The sequence below is a fragment of the Macaca mulatta genome, chromosome 14 (genome assembly GCF_049350105.2).
Source record: "Macaca mulatta isolate MMU2019108-1 chromosome 14, T2T-MMU8v2.0, whole genome shotgun sequence".
NCBI lineage: Eukaryota > Metazoa > Chordata > Mammalia > Primates > Cercopithecidae > Macaca > Macaca mulatta.
In genome coordinates, this window is record NC_133419.1 from 75,746,526 (window position 1) to 75,773,872 (window position 27,347).

The 27,347-nt window shown below is 49.3% G+C and overlaps 1 long non-coding RNA gene across 1 annotated transcript; it reads left to right on the forward strand.

The window, feature by feature from the left end:
* The first annotated feature begins 46 nt into the window (after positions 1-46).
* On the forward strand, positions 47-27,347 carry LOC144334383 (uncharacterized). Its single transcript, XR_013404170.1, has 2 exons — positions 47-93; positions 27,037-27,347. It is a non-coding gene; the product is annotated as an uncharacterized LOC144334383 (long non-coding RNA).

Below are 27,347 nucleotides of genomic sequence, written 5' to 3' on the forward strand. Positions count from 1 at the left end.
GTGTGTGTGTGTGTGCGCGCGCTCGTGCGTCTGCGTGTGCGCGCGCCGCCCAGCGAGCCGGGGCAGCGCTGCAGGACGCGTCAAGGCCCCAAGGTCGGCGTTTGTGGTGGGGGAGGGGTCCACCCGCGTGCGAGTCCGTATGAGTGAGTGTGTGTGTGTTTGTATGGTGGTGGTGGTGTGGTGTACGTGAGGGCGCACGGCTGTGTGCGGGCCCTATTGGGAGTGTATTGGTGTGGATGGAGGAGTGTGCACGTCTTTGTGCAGTTGTGCGTGTGTGCGCACGGCCGTGGGTGCGAGCGCGCTCTCCCGCGCATGCCGGGGCAGCCTTTGTGTGTGCGTGTGGTTGGAAGCCGAGGGTCTGGCGACCCCGAGGCCGCGCTCTCTGCGGCCGCTCGCCTAGCTGGAGACCCCGGGATGCCTGGCAAGGCCTTCGCCCTGTGCTCCACCCTTCCCCATTCCACCCCACCCCACCCCCTTCTACTGGAGAGATAACACCCAGTCACCCAACAGAGACAGGAAGAAGGGGTGGAGGGGGCAGTAGACGGCCTTGACACTGGGGAACTGAGCGGAGACCCGCGACCAGCAAGGGCTGCAGGAAGCCGCCCAGGAAAGGGAAGCTGCGAGAAGTGAGAAGAGGCGATAAAGGAAGAGGGCAGAGCTGGCCCGCTGATGTGACCGGGTAGCACCGTGGAAAGTGCCCATGCCTAGCTCCATGGCCACCTGTAAAGTGAGGATACACTAATATCAGCCTGCAGAATTAATAGGTTGAAAGAACTTGCTTGTTTGCTGGCCTCCCCAAGTGCCTGCATACAGTAGGTGCCCAGTAGATGTTAGCCCACTTCTCTGCAGGCTTCTTGATGTCCTGTGAAATCTTGGCTGGGACGCTGCTTTGTCTGAGGTGCCTTCCTGCTTTGCAGGTAGTGGGAAATTGTAAGGTCTTTCCCACACCCTCACTGCTGAGATTTGGCTAACTATCCCTGAAAGGTCTAAGTATTAAGGGAGGAAGCTATCATTTACTCTGATGCTGTTGTGAGTGTGTAAACATCTCCTGTAATCATGCTCAGAAGCAGTTACCTATACTGTTTATATGCAGTATCATTACTATAATTATGTCCAGATTTGGCAGAGGGGCAGGGGAAGGCTGATGGGTAGGCAGGGTGGCCCACCTCTGGGCAATGTTAGGAGCTAGAGAATATGGAGGAAGGCCCAGAACCCTCCTCCCAGTCTTGGCCTCTGGGCTTCACCCTCCACAGGGGAAGAAGAGGAAGCCACCTGTTGTTTCTGCAGGGCTCAGAGATCTGGAAAGGAGCAGACTAGAATCTTTTTGATGACAGGAGATCCCTAACCAGGATGGTGAGGCCAGGTCCTGCCACTCTCCACATCAGTTTCCCCACCTATAAAACAGGTTTGACCAAACCATATGATCTCCAATGGATCTCTCCATGCTGATGCCCAAAACATCTAAATGGTTTTTTTTTTTTTTTGGAGACACAGTCTCACTCTGCCACCCAGGCTGGAGTGCAATGGAATGATCTTGGCTCACTGCAACCTCTGCCTCCCGGGTTCAAGCAATTCTGCCACCTCAGCCTCCCCAGTAGCTGGAATTACAGCTACTGCCATCATGCCCAGCTAATTTTTGTATTTTTGTAGAGATGGGGTTTCACCATGTTGGCCAGGCTGGTCTCGAACTTCTGACCTTAGGTGGTCCACCCACCTCGGCCTCCCAAAGTGCTGGGATTACAGGCATGAGCCACCACACCTGGCCCTAAATTTAAAAACTGACGCAAATTCTTCGTGTATTTATTTTACTGTATTTGTTTTTGTATTTGTTTTACTGTAAAAATAATGTTTTTAATTACTTCTGAGTAAAAGAAACAGTCCAGAAAGATGCATCAGGGGATTTCAGGTAACCTCTCCCCACAGCTTGCAAAGCAGGGCTCCAACATTTAGGGACACTGAACAGACTGGTAGACTGTGGAGTCAACATGCAGGAGTCCAAATACTGCATATTTAAAGTCAAGAGGACAATTTTGCTTTACCTGCCAGGCTCTATGAAAAATATATTTATGTATTAATAAAATGGCTGGGCATGGTGGCTCACGCCTATAATCCTAGCATTTTGGGAGGCCAAGGCGGGCAGATCACTTGAGGTCAGGAGTTCAAGACCAGCCTGGCCAACATGGTGAAACCCCGTCTCTCCTAAAAATACAACAACAACAAAAAAAATTAGCCAGGCGTGGTGACGGGCGCCTGTAGTCCTGGCAACCTGGGAGACTGAGGCAGGAGAATCACTTGAACTTGGGAAGCAGAGAATGCAGTGAGCCGAGATCACGCCACTGCACTCCAGCCTGGTTGACAGAGCCAGACTCCATCTCAAAAAAAAAAAAAATTTTATTGAAATGTAAAAGTGATAATGTTGAGGAGAACTCTTTGTATATCTACAATATAATCTCAGCCAGTAATAAGTGTTATGAAGAAAATAAAACAGTAATGAAACAGGATGATAGGGACAAGTAGACTTAGAAAAAGGCCCTCCAAGGAGGTGGGCTTTGGGCTGAGACCTGCAGAAAAGAATCAGCAGTGAGAGGGGACAGTCAGGGAAGGAGCTACCCAAGCAGAAGGAGCAGCAACTGCAGAGGCGCAGAAGCAAGGACAGTGCTCCTGGTGTTGGTGAACAGGCAAGGGGTGGTACAGGTGAGGCAGCAGGGTTGGGGTCACATAGGACTTGTAGTTGAGGATGAGGAATTTGGGGAGCCAGTGGGAGGTTTAAGCAGCTGAGTAGCAGTATCTGCTTTACATTTTTAAAGGTCACTCTAGCTGTTGGATAGAGGTGACTTGGTACCAGACAAGAGCAGAGGCAAGGCACCCCATTATTGCAGTCGTCAGGGTGGGGTTTTGGGCAAGACAGGTGGCCACAGAAATGAAGGAAGTAAAGGGGTTCAGGATATATTTGGGAAGCAGATTTTTTTTTTTTTTTTTTTTTTTTGGAGACAGAATCTCACTCTGTTGCCCAGGCTGGAGTGCAGTGGCACGATCTTGGCTCACTGCAAACTCCTCCTCCCAGGTTCAAGCGATTCTAGTGACTCAGCTTCCTAAGGTAGCTGGGACTACAGGCGCATGCCACCCTGCCCGGCTAATTTTGTATTTTTAGTGGAGATGGGGTTTCACCTCAGGTGATCCACCCGCCTCAGCCTCCCAGAGTGCTGGGATTACAGGCGTGAGCCACCGCGCCTGGCCGGGTTCAGGATATATTTGGAATGGGAGCCGCCAGCACATACTGAGGGACTGGCTGTGAATAATGGAGGATCCAGGATGACTCAGAGGTTTGGGTCAGGGTCTGTCTGTTCCAACTCTCCATGTAATTCTCCAAAGGAAGTCATGATCAAGAGGACTGGTGGGCTCCATTCTTCCTGTCAACCCATTTCTCTCACATCCTCCACCTAAGCAACAGAGTGATTTTTTGCTCAAAGGCAAATGGCTTCTCAGCTGAGGCTCATAGGAGATGGTCATCTCCAACTGTATTCCAACTAGGGCTAGTCACATGCTTGAAATTTACCACTCACAATAATTTCTTATCAAAAAATGAGAAAGGGGGGTTCTGGATGTGGTGACTCATGCCTGTAATCCCAGCACTTTGGGAGGCTGAGGCAGGAGGATTGCTGGAGCCCAGGAGTTTGAGACCAGCCTGGGCAATATAGTGAGACCTCTACAGAAAATAATAATAATAATAATAATAATAAAAAACTAGCTGGGCCGGGCGCGGTGGCTCACGCCTGTAATCCCAGCACTTTGGGAGGCCGAGGCAGGCGGATCACGAGGTCAGGAGATCGAGACCATCCTGGCGAACATGGTGAAACCCCGTCTCTACTAAAAATACAAAAAAACTAGCCGGGCGAGGTGGCGGCGCCTGTAGTCCCAGCTACACGGGAGGCTGAGGCAGGAGAATGGTGGGAACCCGGGAGGCGGAGCTTGCAGTGAGCTGAGATCCGGCCACTGCACTCCAGCCTGGGTGACAGAGCGAGACTCCATCTCAAAAAAAAAAAAAAAAAACAAAAAAAAAACTAGCTGGGTTTGGTGGTGTGTGCCTGTAGTCTTAACTACTCGGGAGACTTAGGAGGGAGGATCCCTTTAGACCAAGAGTTTGAGGCTGCCATGAGCTATGATTGTACCACTGCACTCCAGCCTGTGCAACAAAGAGAGACCCCTGTCTCTTTAAAAAAAAAAAAAAAAAAAGAAGAAGAAGCAAAGGAGAGATAGAGAGAAAGGAAGTATTTGTCTGCTTTGTAGATGAGAACACAAAACTTTACAAGGGAAATTGCCTAAACCAAGGGCATAGCAAATGAAAGGTAGAGCAAGGACTCAAACCCAAAGCTGCTGCATAGCTGGTCAGATAGCTGAGTGTCAGACTAAAGTCAGACTGAAGTGTAAGTGTAGCGGGTGGATGAGTTTTCAGCTCCTTGTTCAACAAAGGACTTGAGCTGGGTGTGGTGGCTCATGCCTGTAATCCCAGCAATTTGGGAAGCTGAGGTGGGTAGATCACCTGAGATCAGGAGTTCCAGACCAGCCTGGGCAACACCCCATCTCTACTAAAAATACAAAAATACTGATGTGCTCCTTTTAAGATGTTAGAAATTGAGAAACTAATAAGGAGCTTCCCTACCTCTGCCCAACCAGAAATCTGAGTGTGATCTTTGACTCCTTCCTTGTCCATCTCAATCCATAGCTACCTAGTCCCAGACTACCTCCTAAGTGTCCCCCAGTAAAGTTGGAGGGGTAACCAGGAACGAGACCATGCTGGGCCCGGAGGGTCATGTAAGGAATTTGTTCTTCATCCAAGTATCAATGAAGAGGCTGAGCAGAGAGGTCACATGCTCAGACATGCATTTGGAGAAGATGCTATGGCTGATGTGTGAAGAATGGATTGGACATGCACCAGAAGGGATGCAGAGAGGAAGACCAATTAGGACATGGTGTCAGCAATTCAGAGGGAGGAATGATAACTGCATTCCAGGAAGAAGACACACAACAGCTGCAAAGCCAGGAAGGAAGGAAAGGGCACAATGCTTGGGGGAATTCAGATGGATCTGCCGCGAAAGCAGAGTAGTGGAGAGGGACTGGAAAGGAAGATGGGGCTGTATCCTGAGGAAGCAGGTTCAGACAAGGCAGCTCCCCAGTGTGGCTCAGGGCCTGTTTTAGGTTTGTCTAACAAGATCTCCAGTCCCCATTTTCCTAAGGTGGGATTGTTGTATTTATCACTAGGTGGACATTTCAAAGTTCTCTCTTTTTTTTCTTTTTTTTTTTTGAGATGGAGCCTCGCTCTGTCACCTGGGCTGGAGTGCAGTGTCGCGATCTGGGCTCACTGCAAGCTCCACTTCCCAAGTTCACGCCATTCTGCCTCAGCCTCCAGAGTGGCTGGTAAGGGAGGATACTACCCCTCATATCATCTTATGCCCAATTTCTGCCTCCAAAGAAAGAAGAAGTAAAAACTAAAATGCAGAAATGAAATCCACAGGCAGACAGCCCGGCGCCGCACTCTGGGCCTGGTAAAGATCGACCCCTGACCTAGTTGGTTCTGTTATCTATAGATTACAGACATTGTCTAGGAATGCACTGTGAAAATCCCTATCTTGTTTTGTTCCGATCTAATTACCGGTGCATGCAGCCCCCAGTCACGTACCCGCTGCTTACTCAATCACGACCCTCTCACACGCACCCCCTTAGAGTTGTGAGCCCTTAAAAGGGACAGGAATTGTTCACTCAGGGAGCTCGGCTCTTGAGACAGAAGTCTTGCCAATGCCCCCGGCCGAATAAACCCCTTCCTTCTTTAACTCGGTGTCTGAGGAGTTTTGTCTGCCGCTCATTCAGCTACACGGGGACTACAGGCACCCGCCACCACGCCAGCTAATTTTTGGTATTTTTAGTAGAGACGTGTTAGCCAGGATGGTCTCAATCTCCTGACCTCGTGATCTGCCTGCCTCGGCTTCCCAAAGTGCTGCCATTACAGGTGTGAGCCACCATGCCCGGCGTCAAAATTCTCATTTGTAATCAACAAAAACCAATTCTGACAGACTTAAACATACAAAAAAATTATTGGCCATATATTCAGGTAGCTGCCACTGCTGAACAGTGGACACCACAGTTCACATCCCCATGATCTCCAGCACCAAACCCAGCCCTGTTGCTGCCCCCAGAAACTAGGTATGGTCACTGCTGCCTCTGTCATCACGATGGACTCTTTGTTGGCTCTGCATCTTTGAGTCAAAGTCCCCCATGCATTTGATTGACTGAGTCTAGGTTATGTGCTCCCAACCTTGCTTCAAGGATGCTAAGAAACTGTGTAGATGGCATTTGAGATTTCCATTCTGGGAGGTGGGCTTTGACTTACTGTAAGACTCATGAAATAGAGAATTCCCCAAACATAAGAAAAGAGTTGGCTGGGTGCAGCGGCTCATGCCTGTAATCCCAGCACTTTGGGAGGCCAAGGCGGGTGGATTGTTATGCCCAGACTGTTTGTTCCCCAAAGAAGACCACCAGAGTCCAGAGTCAAAGCCAAGCGGCAAGGATCTTTACTACAAGTTCGAACCTGGTCCCTCCTTTACACAGTATACAAGAGGGCCCCGAACAATGCGAGCGTTTGCTTTTTATAGCCCGAAAGTTGTAGGGGAACAAAGAAATTCTTTTGGCTCCTGCGCTTTCAGTAACCTTGAACGGCTGTCTCCTTATCGGAGACTTTCCAGGTGGTGTTTGTACTGGGCTCAGGGAGTTTGAGAGATATATGGTGGTGGGATGGGAGGATGGGATGTGTTTGTGCTAGGCTCAGGGAGTTTTGAGCCCGGGGCTGAGGAATGTGCCCAGCTCCTTTCATTCCCCCCTTCTTTTCAGGTATCTTTAGAGCCAATCTTGGGTCTTATAAGTCTGATTCTGTTTCAGCATTTACAGGTTGGTATTGGGCTCTGAGGACCATGAGTTGTACGGTGTCAAATCTCTCTCTAACAAATTGTAAAATTCTGTTAACAACACAAGGTCCTACGGTAAGCAGAAATAGTAGACTTAGCAGGGGTCCAAGGAAGGGGGCTAACAGAGAAAACATAGAGGAATTCCACCATTGGTCTGCAGCTGAAGCAAACTGCCGTGTTTTTACTTCAGTGCTTAACTTGCGTAACTGTTGGACCCGGTCCTCTACAAGTCCTGATTCATTTATGTAGAAACAACAGTCTTCTTTTAGAAATATACATGTACCACCTTTTTCTGCAGTGAGTAGGTCTAGGGCCCTCCGGTTTTGCAAGGTTACCTGAGCTAGGGACGTGAGCTGCCGCTGAAGGGAGGCAAGGGACTCAGCTGACTCCTCCATAGCAACAGCAAATTGTTGGTATAACTTGTTACTTTCTATGAGGGTGTGACCTAGGGCTCCCCCCGCCAGTCCGGCCGCAATGAAGGATGCGGTGAGGGAGATTCCTGCAATGAGGGGGAGAAATATGGCTCGTGCAGGTCTTGGTCTAGGGTCTGGGTGAATAACAGCACTAGTCCAGTTACCGGTATACCCTAGGAACTCGCCAGCAGTTAGTAGAGTCAACCGGGGAACTAATGTGACAGGGAGACACAGTAGGTTATTAACAGAAGGACTAGGTAGGTTCTTAGATAAGGTTCCATTACACCAGAAGAATATGCCTGATGGAGCCCTTAAGGTGATATTAGGGGGCGTTGCAGTGATGCTGCAGAGGCTGGAATTGGTTCCTGAGAAACAGTAGGGAAACTTCTCCTGACTGGGGTTTAGGTATAGGGGCACGTTCAGGATAGGAGCATACGAGTGGTTTCGGAGGTTGTTAGCTTGGGCAAAGGTAGAGGGTCCCCATGGCAGAGGGACAGCTGTTAGCGGTGGACGCCCTAGAGTGGCGCACAGGAAGCAGCCAGACAGGCTATGAAGTCCTGTAAGGTTAGCAAGTTCTAGTCCTTCTTGTAATAACTTTAACCAGGAGAAAGGAGGTAAGTCTTGTGTTAGTCTGTTTTCCTGTCGTTGGATATTCCCGTGGACCAGGGGCAGTACTTGCACTAGGCCTCGCCACAGATAGAGGTGACTGCTAGGCCATGTGGAGGAGGGGGAGTAGTATACAGCCCCATGTTGAGGTGTGGTCCAGCGGGAGTTCCAGGGGTCTCTAACTATCCATGTATATGGAAAGTCTCTATCCCGTCTACGATAGAAGGGCCATTTAGGGTCTAACTGTTTTCTCTCTCCCCAATAACGGGGTCTGTGGATGTTACAAGGACAGCCAGCATTTTGGTGCCACCAATAGTGTTTACAATTGTATTTAGTCTGATCAAACTCAAAGCATATTATTGGTGTCATAGGTTTGGCTATTTGAAAACCAGTAAAATTTAGTAGAATTGGGCTGTTGCACCCTGAGAAAGGGCAATCAGCACTGGCCAATAATTTTCCGGGCTTATGAGGTTGCCCAGGGTGGGTTCGGTTTTCATAAAGCCAGAATCTCCAGACAAAGGGATTATGAGCTGGTTTTGTGATTTCTCCAGCGGCCACTAGGGCGACTAACGTTAGGGTTAGACTACCTAACTGCATGTTTGCAGTGAGCTATGCTGCCGGCGCAGGGTGAGTTTTAAGGGGTTGTTCCTAGCTCTGTCCACAGTCCACGTGTCCGGTGCTTCAGCCGCCGCCGTGATTGGTCCCAGAAGATCGGAGGTTGGGTCCACTGGCTTGACGTGGGTGTAGTGGATCCACGATGCGATGCCTTCTACCTTCAGGGCGGTGGGTGTGGTTAGGAGTACCTGGAGTGGTCCTTTCCACCTGGGTTCTAGGGTCTCTTGTCGGTGTCGCTTGACCAGGACCCAGTCTCCCGGCTGGTACGGATGGGGTGTCGGCGGGGGACCGGTCTCATATAGTTCCTTCAGCTTGGGCCAGATTTCTTGATGAATTTTCTGCAAGGCTTGTAGGGAAAACAAGAGTTCAGAGACATTTTCTGTTTCAGACTTGAGCAGATCATCTTTTAGGCCGGGAACTAAGGGTGGGGGTCTGCCATACATAATTTCATAAGGAGTAAGGCCCAGTCTGTAAGGGGTGTTACGGGCCCGGAACAGAGCGTAGGGGAGAAGGACCACCCAATTAGCGCCAGTCTCCATAGTCAATTTAGTTAAGGTCTCTTTTAAGGTCCGATTCATTCTCTCTACCTGTCCTGAACTCTGGGGCCTGTAAGCGCAATGTAGTTTCCAATTTGCCCCAAGGATGGAAGCCAAATCCTGACTTACCTTAGCGACGAAGGCCGGCCCATTATCTGACCCTATCTGGACCGGGAAGCCATACCTGGGGAGGATATCTTCCAGGATTTTCTTTGCTACAACCTGAGCAGTCTCTTTCTTGGTGGGGAATGCTTCAGTCCACCCTGAAAAGGTATCTACAAAGACAAGTAAGTACCGATACCCGTATTTTCCTGGCTTTATCTCAGTAAAATCTACTTCCCAGTAGATACCGGGCCTGGTTCCCCTGAGCCTTGTTCCCGTTGCAGCCTGGGATTGGGGGTAGGCGTTGTTAAGCTGGCAGACTTTGCAACTTGTCACGATGTTGCTGGCCATCTCAGCTGTATGTCTGAATTTGAGCTTAGAGCGTCTGATCAGGTCTATCATCCGCCGAGCACCCAGGTGGGTGGTTCGGTGGATGTGTTCTAACACTTGTTGTCCTAATTTTTCTGGTAGGATAGTTTGGTCATTAGTATCAGTCCACCACCCATTCTGGATCTGTTTCAGGGGAAGCTTGTCAATCCACTGGAGATCTTGTTCTGAATAATCAGGGAAATATGGCAAGTCCCGGGGGCCCGGGTCAGGGAGCTGGAGTGCAAGGAGTTGGCTGGGAGCCTTCGCCACCTTTCTTGCAGTTTGGTCCGCCAGAAAGTTGCCTTGATCAGTTGGAGTAGTTAGTTTCTGATGCCCTGGGCAATGCACAATGGCTAACTTTTCTGGCCTCCATAGGGCTGTTAGCAGGGCTAGGATTTCTTGCTTGTTTTTTATTTCTTTTCCTTCAGCCGTCAGTAACCCCCGCTCCCTGTAAATGGCCCCATGTATATGCGCTGTTGCAAAAGCATATCGGCTGTCTGTATATACCGTCAGCTTTTTCCCCGCCCCTAAGGTAAGAGCTTGGGTGAGCGCTATCAATTCGGCCTTCTGGGCCGATGTCCCCGGGGGCAGGGGTTCCGCCCAGATTACCTTAGTCTCTGAAGTCACTGCCGCTCCAGCGTACCTCTGGCCCTGATGCATGAAGCTGCTCCCATCAGTGAACCAGACGAGGTCGGCGTCAGGAAGTGGGCGATCCTGCAGGTCTTCTCGAACTCCGTGCACCTGAGCTAGTATCTCGGTGCAGTCGTGGAGTGGGGCATCCAGGTCCGGGTTGGGCAGCAGCGAGGCAGGGTTTAAGGTCGTTGGGGGCAGGAAAGTTATCCTGAGAGGATTTAGTAGTAGTCCTTGGTAGTGGGTGAGTCGGGCGTTACTCATCCATCGATTAGGTGGCTGTTTGAGTACACCTTCGATGGCATGTGGGGTAACGACCCGCAATTCTTGCCCCATGACAAGCTTATCAGCATCCTGCACCATCAGAGCCGTGGCTGCAATCATTCGGAGACAAGGGGGCCACCCGGCAGCCACTGGGTCTAACTTCTTTGACAGGTAGGCAACTGGCCTCCGCCAGGGGCCTAAGTTTTGAGTTATTACTGCCTTGGCGATACCTTTATTTTCATCTACGTATAAGTGGAAGGGCTTGGTAACATCAGGTAGTCCCAGTGCAGGCGCGGAGAGTAGGGCAGTTTTAATCTGTTGGAAAGCCGACTCGGCTTCGTCTGTCCACTTAAATGGCTGCTGCCCCCGTGTTGCCTGATATAAGGGTTTAGCCAGTTCTGCGAACCGAAGTATCCATAGTCTGCAAAACCCCGCTGACCCCAGGAATTCCCTCAATTGTCGGGTGGATTGCGGCCTGGGGATCTGCAGAACAGTTTGTTTTCGGGCGTCTGTTAACCAGCGCTGCCCTTCTTTAAGCAGGTATCCTAGGTATGTTACCTCTGATTTACAGATTTGAGCTTTCTTTGCTGAGGCTCGGTATCCTAGATTTCCCAGAGCTTGTAAGAGACCTTTGGTCCCTTGGATGCAAGCTTCTTGGGTCTCAGCAGCAATCAGGAGGTCATCAACATACTGTAGTAAGGTTATTTCAGGGTGTTTGCGTCGGTACTCACCCAGGTCTTCATGGAGGGCCTCATCGAACAGGGTAGGAGAGTTTTTGAATCCTTGCGGCAGTCTGGTCCATGTCAGTTGGCCACTTATGCCTCTATCAGGGTCATTCCACTCGAAGGCGAAGAGCTTTTGGCTCTGAGGGGCTAAAGGCAAACTGAAGAAAGCATCTTTTAAATCTAAAACAGTGTACCATTGATGTTTAGGGTTTAGGGTGCTTAGGAGGGTATATGGGTTAGGCACAGTTGGATGTATGTCCACAACCCTCTTATTGATTTCTCTTAAGTCTTGTACAGGTCTGTATTCTCCACTATTAGGTTTTCGTACCAGCAACAATGGAGTATTCCAGGGTGAGTGACATGAGCAGAGGATTCCTTGGTCAAGGAGCCGGCGGATATGCGGGGCAATTCCTTTCTTGGCCTCTAGGGGCATCGGGTATTGGCGTACCTGCACGGGGTCTGCCCCAGGTTTAAGTTCAACAAATAAAGCAGGACGGTGTTTTGCTAGTCCTAAGCCCCCCGTTTCCGCCCAAGCTTCTGGATATTGCTGGAGCCAGGTTGCTATGTCCTGGTCAGGGGCCGGTTGCTCCTGGTGGAGCCGGTACTCATCTTCTAGGGTTATAGTTAGGACGGACATGGGTTGATTGTGGGAGTTGGTCACGATGGGCCCCTCAGGGAGGAAATGGATCTGTGCTCCCATTTTAGTTAGCAGGTCTCTCCCTAATAGGGGACAGGGGCTCTCAGGGATAACCAGGAAAGAATGGGTTACATTCTTGGCTCCGAGGTTTACTGTTCTTTGTGTTGTCCATGGGTATTTCTTAACTCCTGTGGCCCCTTGTACCCACGAGGACTTGGAGGATAATTTTCCATTAGTTTTAACTAAGACTGAGTGCTGTGCTCCCGTATCGACCAAGAACTGGACTGGGGACCCCTCCACTTGCAAAGTTACCCTAGGTTCGGGGAGGGGATCCGAACCCCGTCTTCCCTAGTCTTCATCTTGAGTGACTAGTACGGGTGTAGACCTAGGGGGTCCCTGTCCTCGTTGTTTCTTTTTGGGGCAGTCTCTTACCCAGTGGCCAGCCTCCTTGCAGTAGGCACATTGGTCTTTTTTCAGATTATCATGCCTGGGGGGCCGCCTGGGTTGGGTGTACTCTGGCTGTAGATGCTCTTTCTGTACTACTGCTGCCAGGACCCTGGTCATTTTTTCAGTGGCCTTAAATTGCCTTTCTTCTGGAGTATCTCTGTTATTGTAAACCCGCTGGGCTATCTGAAGGAGGTCCTGAATCCGCTTTCCTTCCAAGTCTTCTAATTTCTGGAGTTTTCTTTTAATATCTGTGGCTGCCTGATTTACGAATGACATTACAATAGCTGCCTGACTTCCTGGAGCCTCTGGATCTATGGGGGTGTACTGTCTAAAAGCTTCCATTAATCTTTCTAAGTAGGTGGCTGGGCTCTCTGTCTTTTCTTGCAGAATAGAATATACTTTAGCCAAATTAGTGGGCTTGCGAGCAGCTGCCCGGAGACCTGCCATTAGAGTCTGGCGATAAAGGCGTAGCCGTCCCCTACCTTCTGCCGTGTTGTAGTCCCATGCCGGCCTGGTCAGAGGAAAGGTCGCGTTTATGAGGTCGGGGTTGGCAGTCGGTTGACCGTCGTCCCCCGGGACCAACTTTCTAGCTTCTACCTGTATTCTCTCTCGCTCTTCCGTGGTAAACAAGATTCGGAGGAGCTGCTGACAATCGTCCCAAGTGGGCTGGTGGGTGAACATGACACTATCCAGTAAAGACAGTAAATCTTTGGGGTTGTCTGAAAACCGAGCACTCTGAGTCTTCCAGTTATACAGATCACTGGTGGAGAATGGCCAGTACTGGAGCCTGGGGATTCCTGTGTCATCTGGGGGTCCTATTTCCCGGAGGGGTAAAGCCACCGTGGAGTCAGGCGGCTGGGGGGGGCTAGTCCGCGAAGTGCGCCCTCACGTCCGCCCCGCCGGCCCCTCAAAGTTACTTTCCCTTTCAGCAGGCCCGTGAGTGGCGGCCGCCTCCTCTCCGCCTGCTCTTTCCCGCGACTCAGCCCGAGGGGCTGGGACCTGGGGCCCGGAGGGGTACGGAGGGGGTTCTGTGAACAGTGGGTCCCCGCTATCAGGTAGAACAGGATGGGAGGGGGCAGTTGGTTGCTTGGTTTTTAGTGGTCGAGCAACCAGTGCCTTAGAGGGTTCAGAGGCTAATTGGAAAGGGGACAGCCAAGGAGGCGGGTTTTCAACAAGGTCCTGCCATATGAGGATGTATGGGATTTGATCTAAGTGGCCCGCATGTCCAGGTAGGAAAATCTTGGATTTTACCCTAGTGATGACAGCAAGTCGGAAGGTCCCTTCGGGTGGCCACCCCACATCAAAGGCAGGCCACTCGGAGCGACACAGAGTAATTAGCTTTCCTTTCCTGATTTCCATACCAAGATCATGGACTCTTGCTCTAACTTCTTTGAAATTATTTGTAAGGAGAGATAGAGGAGTACTCTGGGTATTGCCCATCCTGTAACGATTTGTAGTCCTTTCCTGTAAAGGAATGTGGGTTAGAATCCCAATAGAGGAAATCTGATCTGACTTATTACTGATAGCTAGCCGGGAGCGCGGCGCCGGAAGCCGGGAGCCCGGGGACCGGGGCCGGAAGTGTGGCGCCGGAAGCCGGGGAGCCCGGGGACCGGGGCGGGAAGTGTGGCGCCGGAAGCCGGGAGCCCGGGGGCCGGGGCCGGGAGCGCGCCGGAAGCCGGGAGCCCGGGGACCGGGGCCGGAAGTGTGGCGCCGGAAGCCAGGAGCCCGGGGGCCGGGGCCGGGAGCGCGCCGGAAGCCGGGGAGCCCGGGGACCGGGGTCGGAGGTGTGGCGCCGGAAGCCGGGAGCCCGGGGGCCGGGGCCGGGAGCGCGCCGGAAGCCGGGAGCCCGGGGACCAGGCTGGGAGCGCGGCGCCGGAAGCCGGGAGCCTGGGGGACCGGGGCCGGAGGTGTGGCGCCGGAAGCCGGGAGCCCGGGGACCGGGGCCGGAAGCGCGGCACCGGAAGCCGGGAGCCCGGGGGACCGGGGTCAGATTCAGACTGCAAGCGCGCACCCGGGGACCGGGGTCAGATTCAGACTGCAAGCGCGCACCCGGGGACCGGGGTCAGATTCAGACTGCAAGCGCGCACCCGGGGACCGGGGTCAGATTCAGACTGCAAGCGCGCACCCGGGGACCGGGGTCAGATTCAGACTGCAAGCGCGCACCCGGGGACCGGGGTCAGATTCAGACTGCAAGCGCGCACCCGGGGACCGGGGTCAGATTCAGACTGCAAGCGCGCACCCGGGGACCGGGGTCAGATTCAGACTGCAAGCGCGCACCCGGGGACCGGGGTCAGATTCGGCTGTTGCCCGGATCGCGAACACGCTCCCGGCAACTCAGATCGCAATTTAAATCAGAAGAGAGCCAGGGGACGTCTCCCACCGGTCTCCACTGGCCGTCCTATAGCGCGTCCGCCAGGACTGTGCCAGCCTCAGTTTCAGACCTCGCGAGTCACAGATTCAGATTCAGAACAGACACACAGACACAGACAGACAAACGGAGACGAGCCAGCTCACCTATCAGTAGATCGATCTCAGCAGATCCGTTGACCAGGGGTCTGGTGGGCTTGGGGAATCCCGGACGAGCCCCCAGATGTTATGCCCAGACTGTTTGTTCCCCAAAGAAGACCACCAGAGTCCAGAGTCAAAGCCAAGCGGCAAGGATCTTTACTACAAGTTCGAACCTGGTCCCTCCTTTACACAGTATACAAGAGGGCCCCGAACAATGCGAGCGTTTGCTTTTTATAGCCCGAAAGTTGTAGGGGAACAAAGAAATTCTTTTGGCTCCTGCGCTTTCAGTAACCTTGAACGGCTGTCTCCTTATCGGAGACTTTCCAGGTGGTGTTTGTACTGGGCTCAGGGAGTTTGAGAGATATATGGTGGTGGGATGGGAGGATGGGATGTGTTTGTGCTAGGCTCAGGGAGTTTTGAGCCCGGGGCTGAGGAATGTGCCCAGCTCCTTTCAGGATCACCTGAGATCAGGAGTTTGAGACCAGCCTGACCAACATGGTGAAACCCCGTCACTACCAAAAATACAAAATTAGCTGGGGGTGGTGGCGCATGCCTGTAATCCCAGCTACTCGGGAGCCTGAGACAGGAGAATTGCTTGAACTCGGGAGGCGGAGGTTGCAGTGAGCCAAGATAATGCCATTGCACTGTAGCCTGGGTGACAGAGCAAAACTCTGTCTCAAAAAAAGAAAAGAGTTTAGAGGGTGAGCAGCCAAAAAAATTCAAGTATCCACTTCACTGTGAAATGCAACTGGGTGAGTTATAGGAATAGCTCAAAATGGGAGGCAACATGAAGGGATAGATGTCCTTGCTAACAGAGAGGCCTTTGCCGGGATGCCTGGCTTTCTAAAACAGGGAGAAAATGATTCTGACTCTGTTAATGGTAGAGTATTATCCTTCACCCTCCTCTAGATAACAATATAAATGTTGGACAAAAGATAAAAACAAGGATTTGGCTGGGCATGGTGGCTCAAGTCTGTAATTCCAGCACTTTGGGAGGCCAAGGCAAGAGGATCACTTGAGCCCAAGAGTTCAAGACCAGCCTGGGTGACATAGCGAGACCCTGTCTCTGAAAAAAAATTTTTTTTTTTTTTTTTGCCGGGTACGGTGGCTCAAGCCTATAATCCTAGCACTTTGGAAGGCCAAGGTGGTTGGATCAATTGAGGTCAGGAGTTCAAGACCAGCTGGGCCAACAAGGTGAAACCCCGTCTCTACTAAAATATAAAAATTAGCCAGGCATGATGGTGGGTGCTTGTAATCCCAGCTACTCGGGAGGCTGAGACAGGAGAATCGCTTGAACCCAGGAGACAGTGGTTGCAGTGACCTGAGATCATGCCACTACACTGCAGCCTGGGTGGCTGAGTGAGACTCCATCTCCAAAAAAATTTTGTTTTGTTGTTTTTTTTTGTTTTTTTTTTGTTTTTTTTGTTTTTGAGACGGAGTCTCGCTGTGTCTCCCAGGCTGGAGTGCAGTGGCGCGATCTCGGCTCACTGCAAGCTCCGCCCCCTGGGTTCACGCCATTCTCCCGACTCAGCCTCCCAAGTAGCTGGGACTACAGGCGCCCGCTACCACGCCCGGCTAATTTTTTGTATTTTTAGTAGAGACGGGGTTTCACCGTGTTAGCCAGGATAGTCTCGATCTCCTGACCTCATGATCCACCCGCCTCGGCCACCCAAAGTGCTGGGATTACAGGCTTGAGCCACCGCGCCCGGCCTTGTTTTGTTTTTAATTAGCCAGGCGTGGCAGCATGCACCTGTAGTCCCAGCTACTTGGGAGGCTGAGGCAGGAGGATGGCTTGAGCCAAGGAGTTTGAGGCCGCAGTGAGCTGAGATTGTGTCACCGCACTCCAGCCAGAGTGACAGAGTGAAACCCTGTATTTGAATTAAAAAACAAAAACAGGCCGGGCGCGGTGGCTCACGCCTGTAATCCCAGCACTTTGGGAGGCCGAGGCGGGCGGATCACGTGGTCGAGAGATTGAAACCATCCTGGCTAACACGGTGAAACCCCGTCTCTACTAAAAACACAAAAAATTAGCCGGGCGTGGTGGTGCACGTCTGTAGTCCCAGCTACTCGGAGGCTGAGGCAGGAGAATGGCGTGAACCCAGGAGGCGGAGCTTGCAGTGAGCCGAGATGGTGCCACTGCACTCTAGCCTGGGCGACAAAGTGAGACTTCGTCTCAAAAAAAAAAAAAACCAACAACAAAAAAAACAGGCCGGGCACAGTGGCTCAAGCCTATAATCCCAGCACTTTGGGAGGCCGAGACGGGCGGATCACGAGGTCAGGAGATCAAGACCATCCTGGCTAACACGGTGAAACCCTGTCTCTACTAAAAACTACAAAAAACTAGCCGGGCGAGGTGGCGGGCGCCTGTAGTCCCAGCTACTCGGGAGGCTGAGGCAGGAGAATGGCGTGAACCCAGGAGGCGGAGCTTGCAGTGAGCTGAGATCCGGCCACTACACTGCAGCCTGGGCGACAGAGCGAGACTCAGTCTCAAAAAATAAAAAAATAAAATAAAATAAAATAAAAAATAAAAAACAAAAACAAGGATTTGAAATCACTGCAGAGCAAACATAAACAGTCCGAAATTGGAGGGGATTCACCCTTGTTATGTAGCAGGATAAGCCACAGACAAAACTCAGACACCGAGTTAAAGAAGGAAGGGCTGGCCGGGCGCGGTGGCTCAAGCCTGTAATCCCAGCACTTTGGGAGGCCGAGACGGGCGGATCACGAGGTCGGGAGATCAAGACCATCCTGGTTAACACGGTGAAACCCCGTCTCTACTAAAAAATACAAAAAACTAGCCAGGCGAGGTGGCGGGCGCCTGTAGTCCCAGCTACTCGGGAGGCTGAGGCAGGAGAATGGCGTGAACCCGGGAGGCGGAGCTTGCAGTGAGCCGAGATCCGGCCACTGCACTCCAGCCTGGGTGACAGCGCGAGACTCCGTCTCAAAAAAAATAAATAAATGAATAAAATAAAATAAAAAATAAAAAAAAAAGAAGGAAGGGCTTTATTCGGCCAGGGGCATTGGCAAGACTTCTGTCTCAAGAGCCGAGCTCCTCAGGTAAGCAATTCCTGTTCCTTTTAAGGGCTCACAACTCTAAAGGGGTGCATATGAGAGGGTCGTGATTGATTGAGCAAGCAGGGAGTATGTGACTGGGGGCTGCAAGCATAGGTAATTAGATCGGAACAAAACAAAATAGGGATTTTCACAGTGCCTTTCTATACAATGTCTGTAATCTATAGATAACAGAACCCATTAGGTCAGGGGTCAATCTTTTTTTTTTTTTTTTTTTTTTTTTTGAGACGGAGTCTCGCTCTGTCTCCCAGGCTGGAGTGCAGTGGCGCGATATCGGCTCACTGCAAGCTCCACCTCCCGGGTTCACGCCATTCTCCCGCCTCAGCCTCCGAGTAGCTGGGACTACAGGCGCCCGCCACCACGCCCGGCTAGTTTTTTGTATTTTTAGTAGAGACGGGGTTTCATCATGTTAGCCAGGATGGTCTCGATCTCCTGACCTCGTGATCCACCCGCCTCGGCCTCCCAAAGTGCTGGGATTACAGGCTTGAGCCACCGCGCCCGGCCGGGGGGTCAATCTTTAACTATCAGGCCCAGGGTGCGGCGCAGGGCTGTCTGCCTGTGGATTTCATTTCTGCCTTTTAGTTTATACTTCTTTCTTTGGAGGCAGAAATTGGGCATAAGACGATATGAGGGGTGGTCTCCTCCCTTAGCTAGATGGGAACCACACTGGGGAAATCTCCTTTTCTATACTTTCTTCCTGATGGTACTTCCCAGTCTGAGCAGTGTATGGAAGCTAGGACTCAGGCAGAAATCTCTAGGAAGCAGGAAGCTGCTTGAGATGTTAAAGGGTGGAATTAGGGGCTGCTAAAATGACTAGAAATGGAAGGGGAAATCCTGGAAAGAAGAGGGGCACAAAGGGGGTAAGCCCCCAAATAAGTCTATATACAGATTTGGGGGCTTACCCACTCCATGCCCCTCTTCTTTCCAAAGGTCTGGCCTGACCCTTTGACATATAAGCCCAGCCAGGCACAGTGAGCTCACACCTGTAATCCCAGCACTTTGGGAGGCCGAGGCGGATCACCTGAGGTCAGGAGTTCCAGACCAGCCTGACCAATATGGAGAAACCCTGTCTCTACTAAAAATACAAAGTTAGCCAGGCATAGTGGCTCATGCCCGTAATCCCTTTAATGTACTCAGGAGGCTGAGTGGGGAGAATCGCTTGAACCTGGGAGGCAGAGGTTGCGGTGAGCCGAGATCATGCCATTGCACCCCAGCCTAGGCAACAAGAGCAAAACTCCATCTCAAAAAAAAAAAAAAAAAAAAAAAAACATATAAGCAGAGTTGACTCCAAGGAGCCCAGTGGAAAGCAGTAGATAGAAAGCCAAAAGAATTGAGCAGAGATTTCAGGTGTTTTCCATCACAAGGGGATAGAATTAGAAGTTTGAGTCCAACTTATAGGGATTTGGTAAACACCCCAGGCTTAGGCCAGGCAGTGGCTCACGCCTGTAATCCCAGCACTTTGGGAGGCAGAGGCGGGCGGATCACCTGAGGTCAGGAGTTCAAGACCAGCCTGGCCAACATGGTGATACCCCGTCTCTACTAAAAACACAAAAATTAGCCAGGCACGGTGGCCGGCACCTGTAATCCCAGCTGCTCAGGAGGCTGAGGCAGGAGAATTGCTTGAACCCAGGAGGTGGAGGTTGCAGTGAGCCGAGATTACCCCATTGCGCTCCAGTATGGGGGACAAGAGTGAGACTTCATCTGGAAACAAACAAACAAACAAACAAACAAACAAACCAGGCTTTCCACTGAAACCTCAGAAGTGTCATACCTTAATAAAGGCTGTTTCTCAAGTCTGGCCCAAGATTCATTGGCAAAACAAAATAGACCCAATAGCCAACAATTGGAAACAACATAAATGTCCATCATCGTGGATGAACAAAATGCCGGGACAAAACATAGTACAGGTCGACCATCCCAAATCCAAAAATCCAAAACCCAAAATGCTCCGAAGTCCAAAACTTTTTAAGCACTGACATGCAGTTCAAAAAGAATGCCCATTGGAGCCTTTTGGATTTCAGATTTTTGTGTTTAGGATGTTCAGCCAATAAGTATAATACAAACAATCCAAAATCGAAAAAAATCAAAATCCAAAACACTTCCGGTGTCAAATAATTTGGATAAGAGATACTCAACCTTTGTGCCCATACAATGGAATAAACAGGAACTCAGCAGTAAAAAGAAATGGAATACTGATACATGCTATGACATGGATGGTCCGGAAAAGGACAGAAACAAAATATATGTTGTATGATCCAATTTACATGAAATGTGTAAAAAGGGCAAATATAGGGAGATAGAAAGTAGGTTAACAGCTTCCTGGGGCAGGGGTGAGGAGGGAAAAAATGGGGATTAACAGTTAATGGTCATGAGTCATCTTAGAGAGTGAAGAAAATATTCTAAAACTTGGTAAATCTACTAAAAAGAATTATTGAATTGTGGCCGGGCGCGGTGGCTCAAGCCTGTAATCCCAGCACTTTGGGAGGCCGAGACGGGCGGATCACGAGGTCAGGAGATCAAGACCATCCTGGCGAACACAGTGAAACCCTGTCTCTACTAAAAAAATACCAAAAACTAGCCAGGAGAGGTGGCGGGTGCCTGTAGTCCCAGCTACTCAGGAGGCTGAGGCAGGAGAATGGCGTGAACCCGGGAGGCGGAGCTTGCATTGAGCTGAGATCCAGCCACAGCACTCCAGCCTGGGCGACAGAGCCAGACTCCGTCTCAACAAAAAAAAAAAAAAAAAAAAAAAGAATTATTGAATTGTACACTTGAAATTATGGATCATGTATGTGACATGCCTCATATGTAAACTATGCCTCAGTAAAGTCATGTTTTTTAAAAATAAGTGACAAATATCAGTAGAGGCTGGGCACAATGTCTCACACCTATAATCCCAACACTTTGGGAGGCCAAAGTGGGAAGATTAGTTGAGCCCTGGAGTTCAAGACTAGCCTGGGCAAGATAGCAAGACCCCATCTCGGCAAAAAAATAAACAGTTAATCAATAGAAATTATGTAGACATCAAGCAGTGAATTGCATTTTTTGTTTGTTTGTTTTTGTTTTTTTTTTTTTGAAACAAAAGTCTTGCCCTGTCGCCAAGCTGGAGTTCAGGGGTGTGATCTCGACTCACTGCAACCTCTGCTTGCTGGGTTCAGGCAATTCTCCTGCCTCAGCCTCCCACACAGCTGGGATTACAGGCACACATCACTATGCCCGGCTGAGTTCTGTACTTTTAGTAGAGATGAGGTTTCACCATGTTGGCCAGGATGGGCTTGATCTCTTGACCTCGTTACCCTCACTGGCCTCCCAAAGTGCTGGGATTACAGGTGTGAGCCACCATGCCTGGCCCAAAGAATGAATTGTGACAATTTTTTTCAGATCATCCCAAAAGGAGTAATTGAGAGGAAGAGTCATACTTCAAATAGCAGAGGTGAACAGTCTTAGATTGCTTGACAACTCAATTAATGAATAAGAGTAATACAACTAAGATATTGAAAAAATTTTGATGTTTCCTGATTTTACATAAAATACCAATATTGATTAAAATAATGTAAAATTCATGATAGGACACTACAGTGCGGTCCTGATTACAAACCAGTTAAAGAATAAAAGAGTATTTAAGAGTAGTCATGGCCGGGCACAGTGGCTTAAGCCTGTAATCCCAGCACTTTGGGAGGCCGAGATGGGTGGATCAGGAGGTCAGGAGATCGAGACTATCCTGGCTAACACGGTGAAACCCCGTCTCTACTAAAAAATACAAAAAAACTAGCCGGGCGAGGTGGCGGGCGCCTGTAGTCCCAGCTACTCGGGAGGCTGAGGCAGGAGAATGGCGTGAACCCGGGAGGCGGAGCTTGCAGTGAGCTGAGATCTGGCCACTGCACTCCAGCCGGAGTGACAGAGCGACACTCCGTCTCAAAAAAAAAAAAAAAAAAGAGTAGTCAGCATATACAATAAACAAGCAAACTTGAAATGTTCTTACCACTCATATGTGAAACTTATTAAAGATTTGTTCCAAATTTGACAACCTTAAAATTGTATATGACAAAATCAATAACAGATTTGGAAGCTGAAAGAAACTTTTCTAAACTGTTAGTAATAAAAAATGAATAAAAATTGAGGCCTGGTGCAGTGGCTCATGCCTGTAATTCCAGCACTTTGGGATGCCGAGGCGGGTGGATCACGAGGTCAGGAGATCGAGACCATCCTGGCTAACATAGTGAAACCCCGTCTCTACCAAAAACACAAAAAATTAGCCGGGCCCATGTTGTGGCAGGCGCCTGTAGTCCCAGCTACTCGGGAGGCTGAGGCAGGAGAATGGAGTGAACCCAGGAGCCAGAGATTGCAGTGAGTCGAGATTGCACCACTGCACTCCAGCCTGGGTGACAAATTGAGACTCTGTCTCAAAAAAAAAATTGAAATGAAACTGCCCTAACAAAGTGTGAAATCAAGCTTCCATCAACTTCCAGATAATCAGTCAGTAAATTAACTGCCTGAGAGAATAAAAGTCCACAGTCTCCACAGGAAGATGACAAAATCCAGAGTCGCCATAGCATATTATTTATAGCATTCATTATGACAATAAAAAATAGTAGATATGTGAAAAACAAACAAAAGAACAAAGTGTAACCCACAGTCAAGCATAAGTGTAGTCAATAGAAACAGATTCCAAAATAATCCAGATGTTGGAACAATCAGACAAGAATCCAGCTATTATAAATGTGTTCAAGGGCTTAAAGGAAAATACATTCATAATTAGTGAACAGATTGTAAACTTCAGCACAGAAATGGAATACATATATTATATATTATATATATTTTATGTATATAATATATATATATAGAGAGAGAGAAATACAGAACCTCACTCTGTCGTCCAGGCTGGAGTGCTATGGCATGATCTCGGCTCACTGTAACCTCTGCCTCCCAGGTTCAAGCAATTCTCCTGCCTCAGCCTCCTTGAGTAGGTGTGTGCCATCATGCCTGGCTAATTTTTTGTATTTTTAGTAGAGATGGGGTTTCACCATGTTGACGAGGCTGGTCTTGAACTCCTGACCTCAAGTGATCTGCCCACCTCAGCTTCCCAAAGTGCTGGGATTGCAGTCATGAGCCACCATGCCCAGTCAAAAAATACATATTTAAAAAGAACCAGATAGAACATTTATAATTCAAAATACAATATTTGAAATGAAAGATTCACTAATTGGGCTTACTATCAGCTTGGTGGCAGAAGAAGAAAGAGTGAATGACCTTGAAGATAGATCTAAATTATCCAATTTGAAGGATAAAGAGAGAGAAAAGAGGCTGGGTGCGGTGGCTCATGCCTGTAATCCCAGCACTTTGAGAGGCTGAGACAGGCGGATCATGAGGTCAGGATATCCAGACCATTCTGACTAACACGGTGAAACCCTGTCTACTAAAAATACAAAAAAAATTAGCTGGGTGTGGTGGCGGGCATCTGTAGTCCCCGCTACTCAGGAGACTGAGGCAGGAGAATTGCTTGAACCCGGGAGGCAGAGATTGCAGTGAGCGAAGATTGTGCCACTACACTCCAGCCTGGGTGACAGAGCCAGACTCCGTCTTAAAAAAAAAGAGAGAGAGAAAAGATTGTCTTATTGACTTGTGGAGCTTAAATCATGTAATTTCAGTCCCAGAAAACGAAGAGAGAATGGGACAGAAAAAGCATTTGAATTTCATATATTTGATGAAAAACCTCATTAGAAATCCAAAAAGTTTAGCAAAATCCAAGTATGATAAATATGAAGAAAACTGTCAGGCCTCTGAGCCCAAGCTAAGCCATCATATCCCCAGTGACCTGCACGTATACATCCAGATGGCCTGAAGCAACTGAAGATCCACAGAAGTGAAAATAGCTTAACTGATGACATTCCATCATTGTGATTTGTTTCTGTCCCACCCTAACTGATCAGTGTTCTTTATAATCTCCCCCACCATTAAGAAGTTTCTTTGTAATTCTCCCCATCCTGGAGAATGTACTTTGTGAGATCAACCCCCTGCCCCCAAAACATTGCTCTTAACTCCACCGCCTATCCCAAAACCTATAAGAACTCATGATAATCCCACCACTTTTGCTGACTCCTTTTTCGGACTCAGCCTGCCTGCACCCAGGTGAAATAAACAGCCCCGTTGCTCACACAAAGCCTGTTTGGTGGTCTCTTCACACGGACACGTGAAACAAAAACAATACCTAAACACATCATAATCAAACTGTTAAAAACAAAAAAGAAAGAGAAAGTCTTTTTTTTTTTTTTTTGGAATGGAGTTTTGCTGTTGTTGCCCAGGCTGGGGTGCAATGGTGCAATCTCAACTCACCACAACCTCTGCCTCCCAGGTTCAAGCGATTCTCCTGCCTCAGCCTCCCGAGTAGCTGGGATTACAGGCACGCAACACCACGCTAATTTTGTATTTTTAGTAGAGACGGGGTTTCTCCATGTTGGTCAGGCTGGTCTCGAACTCCTGACCTCAGGTGATCTGCCCACCTCGGCCTCCCAAAGTGCTGGGATTACAGGCGTGAGCCACTGCACCTGGCAAGAAAGAAAGTCTTGAAAGTAGCCATAGAGGCCGGGCGCGGTGGCTTAAGCCTGTAATCCCAGCACTTTGGGAGGCCGAGACGGGCGGATCACGAGGTCAGGAGATCGAGACCATCCTGGCGAACACGGTGAAACCCCGTCTCTACTAAAAAATACAAAAAAAACTAGCCGGGCGCGGTGGCGGGCGCCTATTGTCCCAGCTACTCGGGAGGCTGAGGCAGGAGAATGGCATGATGGCATGAACCCGGGAGGCGGAGCTTGCAGTGAGCTGAGATCCGGCCACTGCACTCCAGCCTGGTCGACAGAGCGAGACTCCGTCTCAAAAAAAAAAAAAAAAAAAAAAGAAAGTAGCCATAGAAACAGACATAATTGCAAACAGATTACATACAGAGAATGCAAATGAATCCTGACTTCTCATCAGAAACCATGGAGTCAGAAAACAATGGAATACCATCTTTAAAGTGCCAAAAAATAAACAAAAACCTGTCCGTCCAGTGAAATAAAGATCTTTTCAGATAAATGAAAGCATAGAGCATTAATTGCCAGCAGACCTGCAGAATAAGAAATGTTGCTGGGTGCAGTGGCTCACTCCCAGTCATCTCAGCAATTTGGGAGGCCAATGAAGGAGGATTGCTTGAGTCCAAAATGTGCCACAGTGCCTGGCTAATGTTGTATGTGTGTGGAGACAGGGGTCTCATTATGTTGCCCAGGCTGGTCTCAAACTCCTGGGCTCAAGTGATCCTCCTGCATTAGCCTCCCAAAGCGCTGGGATTACAGGCATGAGTCACCATGCCTGTCCCCCAAAAGATAAATATTTAGAAGGGTATGAAAGAACACTAGAAACAGCGAGTATATGGACAAATACATGAACAAATATTTTTGCTCTACTTTTAATTGACTGGTGAACATCAAAATAATATTTTATTGTGGAGTCTTTTTTTGTTTGTTTTTTGTTGTTTTCTTTTTTTTGAGACGGAGTCTTGCTCTGTCACCCAGGCTAGAGTGCAGTGGCGCAATCTCGGCTCACTGCAAGCTGGGCCTCCCAAAGTGCTGGGGTTACAGGTGTGAGCCACCACGCCCTGCCTAAAGTACATTTTTTGAAGGCAGTATAAAGTTGAGCCTTGCTTTTCTGTTCTTTTAATTAGAATGTTTAGTCCATATGTACTTAATGCAATTTTCTTTTTTTCTTTTTTTTTTTTTGAGACAGAGTTTCACTCTTATTGCCCAGGCTGGAGTATAATGGCGCAATCTCAGCTCACAATTGTGTTGGAAATTTCAATATCCCTCTCTTAGTAAGAACATTTTGGCCAGGTAAGGTGGCTCACACCTGTAATCCTAGCACTTTGGGAGGCCGAGGTGGGCAGATCAGGTGAGGTCAGGAGTTCGAGACCAGCCTGGCCAACATGGTGAAACCCTGTCTCTACTAAAAATACAAAAATTAGCCAGGCATGGTAGTACATGCCTATAATCCCAGCTACTTGGGAAGTTGAAGCAGGAGAATCACCTGAACCCAGGAGGTAGAAGTTGCAGTGAGCCAAGATTGCACCACTGCACCCCAGCCTGGGCAATGAGTGAGACTCCATATTTTTAAAAAATGTAATTAATTAAATTAAATATATATGAAATAAAAGGCACAAAGATTGAGAAGAAAAAAGTAGAACTGTCTATATTTGCAGATTACATGAATACTTACATAGAAAATATTAAGGAACATGTAGAACTGCTAGAATTAATAAACAATATAAGAAAATCTATTGTGTTTCTAAAAGGAAAAAAAGAAATTGAGATTTAAATTTCTATTTATAATAGCATCAAAAAACACAAAGTACGTAAGAATAAATTTTACTGGGCACAGTGGCTCACACCTGTAATCCCAGCAGTTTGGAAGGCCAAGGCAGCTGGATCATCTGAGGTCAGGAGTTCAAGACCAGCCTGGCAAACATGGTGCAACCATGTCTCTTTTGTTTTACTAAAAACAAAAAACAAAGATTAGCCAGGTGTGGTGGCGCATGCCTGTAGTCCCAGCTACTCAGGTGGCTGAGTCAGGAGAATCCCTTGAACCTAGGAGGTGAAAATTGCAGTGAACCAAGATTGCACCACTGCACTCTAGCTTGGGCAAGAGAGTGAGACTCTGTATCAAAAAAAAAAAAAAAAAGGCCGGGCGCGGTGGCTCACGCCTGTAATCCCTGCACTTTGGGAGGCCGAGGCGGGCGGATCACGAGGTCAGTAGATCGAGACCATCCTGGCTAACACGGTGAAACCCCGTCTCTACTAAAATACAAAAAATTAGCCGGGCGCGGTGGCGGGCTCCTGTAGTCCCAGCTACTCCGGAGGCTGAGGCAGGAGAATGGCGTGAACCCGGGAGGCGGAGCTTGCAGTGAGCCGAGATGGTGCCACTGCACTCCAGCCTGGGCGACAGAGTGAAGACTCCGCCTCAAAAAAAAAAAAAAAAAAAAAAAAAGAATAAATTTAACTAAAGACATGCAAGACCTCTATCTGTACACTGAAAATCATAAAACATTATTGTTTGGGTGAAGGAAAAGGGACAAGATGGAGGAAGGTGAACAAGATGGAGCAGTCCCTGTTGTTTCTGGGTTCTTCATCACAGATTTTCCTGTGCCCGGGAAAAGAACCAAATCAACTGAGCATGCGCAGAATGACGTCAAGCTGGGGACACCGAAATTCAAGAAGCCACTCCTACACACACGCCCCAAACTCCTCCCCTTCCAGCTCCCAGGCATAAAAGTCCACCGCTGGCAGGAGGCGGCGTGACTTCTTTGGCCCCCGCATTCGTGGACCGGAGAACATCACCCGAGAGTGCCAGCGCGACTTCCCTGGCCCCCCCACACCTGAGGACCAGAGAACCTCGTCCGAGAGTGTATGCATATTTGCAATAAAAGACTGCCATTTTCTTATGTA